Genomic DNA, 6,337 nt, shown 5'->3' on the forward strand with positions numbered 1-6,337 from the left:
GATGTTAAGGAGATCCAGCAAGACCCTGAAGCAGCTCAGGATCCTACTTCTCTCCGTCCAGGGACAGTATTCACACTTTGCTTCCAGGCTCTTAACACATCCCTCTAATAATTTCACACTGATATGGCAGGACAATTAGCTTAACCCACTCTCAAAAACAAAGCAAGTTCTTGGTGAAGAACTAAAGAAATTAAGGTTTCTCTCTATTGCTACAGTGTTCTAACACAAAAATATTCCATCAAGGCGGCGCGGCTCAGGCGTCGGAGCGGGCGAATGCGGGCGCCGCCGCCTCCTCCTCCACGGCTGTTTACCCGGCTGCATTGTGGGAGTTTGACCTCCGCTGCCGCCAACCGCCGCCTCAGCTTGCGCCGCCGCTGCCGCCGCCGCCGCGCACGCCATGGGAGCCGTGACTGACGAGGAAGTCATACGGAAGCGTCTCCTCATTGATGGAGATGGTGCTGGAGATGATCGGAGAATTAATCTGCTAGTGAAGAGTTTCATTAAATGGTGCAACTCTGGGTCCCAGGAAGGATATAGCCAGTACCAGCGTATGCTGAACACACTGTCTCAATGTGAATTTTCAATGGGCAAAACTTTACTAGTATATGATATGAATCTCAGAGAAATGGAAAATTATGAAACAATTTACAAGGAAATAGAATGTAGCATTGCTGGAGCACATGAAAAAATTGCTGAGTGCAAAAAGCAAATTCTTCAAGCAAAACGAATACGAAAAAATCGCCAAGAATATGATGCTTTGGCACAAGTGATCCAGCATTATCCAGACAGGCATGAGACATTAAAGGCACTAGAAGCTCTGGGAAAAGAATTAGAGCATCTTTCACATATTAAAGAAAGTGTCGAAGATAAGCTGGAATTGAGACGGAAACAGTTTCACGTTCTTCTTAGTACCATCCATGAACTTCAGCAAACATTGGAAAATGATGAAAAACTCTCAGAGGTAGAAGCAGCTCAGGACGCAAGCATGGAAACAGATCCTAAGCCATAGATAGGCTAATTGCCCACCATTCCCAGGAATATTGAAATAGCTGCATGAACATAATGTGTTTAAAATGTGGTGTGCTCTTGAGATATTTAAAGTTTTGGCAGTACAATACGCTGTTTTGAAATATGAATGTACATTTCATTCATATTTCCTTACACAAAGGAAAATGACTTTAGTATAGATTTTTTTATTAAAAGGCATTTTTTATTCTTAAAAGGTAGGAAGCCACATCGAAATATGCTTAATAAAATGCTTTTAAGCTGGAAAAAAAATATATTCCATCAAATTAGCTGCCACTCCCTTGATTAAAGAACAAAAACACAACAAAACTTTGAGCTCCTTGTAGTGTCCTGACTTCCCCAATGGGTTCTGGTTTCATTGTGTGAGTGCTTTTTGTCCCACACAGATCAGTCTATATTCTTCCTAGACAGAAGAGCTGATGTGACTGCCATTCAGAAATTTACCTACTTTGCTCATGTCCCTGGCCATTCTTTTGCTCATAGACTTTTCAAATAAGTCTATATTATTGCTTGCTAATCCTTTTAAATCAATTACAACAAGTTGTAGTAATACTGCGTTGTATGACGTCTTTACTTAAAAGACCTCCTAAAGGTTTTTGGGAGGTATTAATAATTTCCTCCACACGCACACATATCACCCATCCTGCCACTGCCACTACTGCCCACAGAAAAATGAAGACATCTTGATAGCAATTTTTAAAGAATCAACATTTCTATAATACTCTACCTTTCATTGCCAATTTATCAGAACCGATTATTTACTGAACAGAACCTAGCTATCTACATTGTGTTTCTACAAACAAATGTTTAAAAACAGCTACATTCTAGCTATCTACATTGCATTTCTACAAACATTTAAAAAAATAATCATTCAGTCAGATGATTATTTTTTGTAAGTGGCGTATGTCATAGAGTGCCCATGTATTAATAATACAGAACCCAAACTGGGATATTTTAGAGTAAGGAAGCGCTATTTACAATTATTCTGGGGCAGCAGTTATCAACTGGCACTGACCTTATTTGTAGGTGACTTGTCTGAATTTATGGGTCTATAATTAACAGGGATCTCTGGGTTGTGAAACTCCATTTTTGTACATCCCTGCCTTTCCCCTCCATTCCCTGACAGGGGTTATTCAGTGCTGTTGTCCACACCTGCAAGACGGTCATGATAAGGAGGGGCCCTGGGGACAGAGCCTCTGTAATTATTTGGAGTACCCTCACGTTTTCCATGTTTGTCTGAAGGAGGTGTCCTGGGCAGTATGGTAAAACCATTGAGAAGGTGCTGTTAGGGAGCCTTGCTACATCAGCACCAGAAAAAATAACATTTAGAACCAGTTGGGCAGCAAAAGCTCTTTAGAAGCCATCTTTGGTCCTTTCTGGAGCATCTTCTGGGAGTCTACCTTGGATGGGATGCCTATGTTTAGATGTGGACTGATCGGGGCTGGCTGGCTTCCCAATTAGTTATTTGAGACCCTTAATATCTGATGACCTTAGGAAGTCAGGCCCATGGGGCACTGCCTGCTCTGTTGGCCAGCTGGCTCAGAGACCATGGCCCTGGTTCTCCCTGAATGACTGTTTCCCATCTTCCTTTTTATTTGACTTGTCAACATGAATCTTTTCCCTCTATAGCCAAATGTGAAAATTTCTCTCTCAAATGTTTTTTAAACATAATTATCTTTGAGATTAGTTTCATTCTCATACAAATTCAGTATTCCATCAGTGTTAGTTTTGCTGAAATTCAGATTAAAATTTTCTGGAAGTTGTCATCTAAATACTATAGGGTTAAAAATTGACTTCCCTGATCATTTGGGATCAATATTTTCTCCCTTCCTGGATCAAAGGTAACCTTTTATTTGAAGACTGTGTGCCCACCATTTAGCTTCATTTTATGTTTTCTCAAAATGGTCTTCGAGACCCTTATGTCTTGATTTTGTTGGACACATTTTGCTCATGGAGTAAGAATTCTCAGTTGTCTAGCTGAAGCTGTCTAGTATGCCCCTCTAACTTTCTTGAGCACTGTTACAGCAGTGCCTGTAATAAATGAAGAATGCTGCCTCTAACTGCCTCTTGCTGACAATTTTAGGGACTGATTAAATATTTGCATGGTGGCTGTAGTCCTGCATAATGGCTGAGAGGTCAATGAAGGGCAGCCCTACCCTTTCCCTTTCTTTCTGTGGCTGATGAAAAGACATTCAGCATTAAGCTCGGTAGCACTGTAATACAAAGATACAATATCTTTCCTCTAATGACTCATTACTATCTATTTTAAAAGTAAGTACATTTATATAAAAATGATAATGTCACAGTGTGTCTAGGCTTTTCACATTATTGCTTTCTTTTCCCTTGCCATGTAGCCATGTATTATTTCTAATGGAAATTCAAAAATCAAAATGTTATCAATTCAATTGTCAGGGGCAGCTCTGGATATTTGATTTAGTTCTTGCAGCAGTGGTAAAGAAGGCAGAACAAGGAGGTCTTCTGGAATGCCAGGGAAAGTGTGATGAAATGTGGTGGGTTTAACTCTTTTTGATGTTATAGATTATTGCTTCCTATAGCGGCACTTCATTTAGCTAACATTGCTGGGGAATGAGGTGTTCCATATAGACATGTTTTCCAGAGCTGAAACTGTTTCATGCCAATACTTTTATACTTTAAATGAAGAGTATGGATGAAAATCTAAAATATACAACAGTCTCTTGCCTTCTGAAGCAGAGCAAAGAAACTATAAGGAATATTTTCTTTTTGATCCAAGGGTATCTAATAGTGCACCAATCCTAGAGCAGGAGGGAGGGTCTGTGTTTTAAGTTTGTGTTATTTATGGTAATTTATATCGTACTTATTCCTGAGATTACCTTGAAATGAAATACAATAAAACTGAACACAATAGGCTAGGTTAAGCTCTCTGACAAGTGTATAGGGTGCAGATATATTTTATATTGAAACCAGATGTATATACTTTCAATATCAGACAGCAAAAGGATTGTTTGAAATCCAAAGATGTTGGTTTATATATTGTCCCTCATTTGGAGTTCTATCTTGCATCAATATGGAGGTGGCTGAAGAGGGATGTTTGCTGATGCAGCTTTGAAGCGATCTATGGCTCATTCTATTTGGAACACCAGTGTCAGCCAACCATAAACTCTCCTCAATCACAATAGGCCACAGTCCCAGTGTTCCCTGTCCTTGTCCCTGGTCTGCCTCCCAACCTTCTGCCTCCCTCTTTCATCTTCCTGATTATCTGCAAAGACCGATATTCTATTACCTCTTCTTCGATTCTCATTCTCTTTCTCCCACCTCCTCATAAACCTTCTTTGTCCTGTTTCCCTTTAGGTAAACACCTCTACTTTTCCCAGCCTTTCTTCCACCCAGAAGCTGTCTAACTAAATTTATTTTTGCTTCTAATAAGATGACTAGAGACAAGTTATTTGAAGAGATTTGACTTATTTTAGTGGATTAGTGGATTAGTTTAGTGGATTATGCAAGTTAATGGGTAAATCCATATGAGAAAGTAAAGTATTGGTGTTAATAGGTTTTAAGGTTTATTTCACAGTCTCTCTTGAAAAGAAAAAATATTGCTGATTATTATAATTACCTGAAAGAAAACATGAGCATCACAAGAATGGATAATGATAAAAGCACATGAAAATGAGCACATGTTATCAGAAACATGTAAACCCTGAAAACAACAACAACAAAATGGAAGACGGAGATTCATCCACGGCTAGCTGAAGGAAAAAGGGAACTGTTTGTTCATGGTTGCTCAACTCTCTCTGGATCTTATAATGTATGCTGGTTTCATTTATTTCATGTAGACTACTCTGTTTGTCTTACAGTGACCCTAAAATTAAGCTTTCTAGTTAGGTTATGACTACTTAATGCTTATTACTAAGAACTACTTGCTTGAATTGGTCTATACATAACCCCACATATACTTACAGACAAATTATTTAGCATGACTCAAATTTTGTGTCAAGAAAATTGTCAAGCTATGTGTATAACTTCAGGAAATTCCACCAGGATTGTGAAGACTTTCAGAGATCTGTGTCATTTTGCTCCTGGGGCTTCCCTTCTTGTGAAGACAGAAACAGGGAAGCAGCATCCAGATCAGTGCTTGGGTTCTGAATCATCACAACCATTTTATGGAAATAACCAAGTATTATTCTTCAGGAAAATATTGGAGATTCCTGATATAAGAAACATTTACATACTTGATAGCTTATTCAGTCTCCACAATGGCTAGTGAAAAAGTAAGGCTACTGTAGCCTTGTAGTTCAGTTTGAAGTCTGGTAGCGTGATGCCTCCATCTTTGTTCTTTTTGCTTAGGATTGTCTTGGCTGTATGGGCTCTTTTTTGGTTTCATATGAAACTTAAGGTAGATTTTTTCTTATTCTGTGAAGAAAGTCAAGGGTTGGAAAGGCACTAAATTTATAAATTACTTTGGGCAGTATGGTCATTTTTTATATTGATTCTTCTTATCCATGAGCATGGAATATTTTCCCGTTTGTTGGTATCTTCTCTTATTTCCTTGAGCAGTGGTTTGTAGTTTTGCTAGAAGAGGTCCTTCATGTCCCTTGTAAGTTGTATTCCTAGGTTATCTTATTCTCCTTGTAGCAGCTGTGAATGGGAGTTCATTCATGATTTGGCTCTTTACTTGTACATTGTTTCTATATAGGAACGCTTGTGATTTTTGACCACTAATTTGGTGCAAACCTTCAACAAACCTGACAAAAACAAACAATGAAAAAAGGACTCCCTATTTAACAAATGGTGCTGGGAAAAATTGGCTAGCCATATGCAGAAAATTGAAATTGGACCCCTACCTTACACCTTATGCAAAAATTAAGTTAAGATGGATTAAAGACTTAAATGTAAAAACCCAAACCATAAAAACCCTAGAAGAAAACCTAGGCAATACCATTCAGGACATAGGCATGGGCAAAGACTTTATAACTAGAACAACAGAAGCAATTTCCACAAAAACCAAAATTGATGAATGGGATCTAATTAAACTAAAGAGCTTCTGCTCAGCAAAAGAAACTAGTATCAGAGTAAACAGGCAACCTACAGAATGAAAGAAATTTTTTGCAATCTACCAATCTGATAAAGGCCTAATACCCATAATCTACAAGGAACTTAAACAAATGTACAAGAAAAAAACAAACACCTCATCAAAAAGTAGGCAAAGGATATGAACAGACACTTCTCAAAAGAAGACATTTATGCAGTAAACAAATGTATGGAAAAAAAATCATCATCTTTGGTCATTAGAGAAATGCAAATCAAAACCACAATGAGATAATCTCATGCCAGT

The 6,337-nt window shown here is 38.3% G+C and overlaps 1 pseudogene across 1 annotated transcript; it reads left to right on the forward strand.

Moving 5' to 3' along the window:
- The first annotated feature begins 373 nt into the window (after positions 1 to 373).
- LOC118154575 (THO complex subunit 7 homolog pseudogene) lies at positions 374 to 1,278 on the forward strand (annotated as a pseudogene). The gene has a single exon (XR_013519334.1). The product of XR_013519334.1 is annotated as a THO complex subunit 7 homolog pseudogene (transcript).
- Positions 1,279 to 6,337: the final 5,059 nt, after the last annotated feature.

This window comes from Callithrix jacchus, chromosome 6 (assembly GCF_049354715.1).
Source record: "Callithrix jacchus isolate 240 chromosome 6, calJac240_pri, whole genome shotgun sequence".
NCBI lineage: Eukaryota > Metazoa > Chordata > Mammalia > Primates > Cebidae > Callithrix > Callithrix jacchus.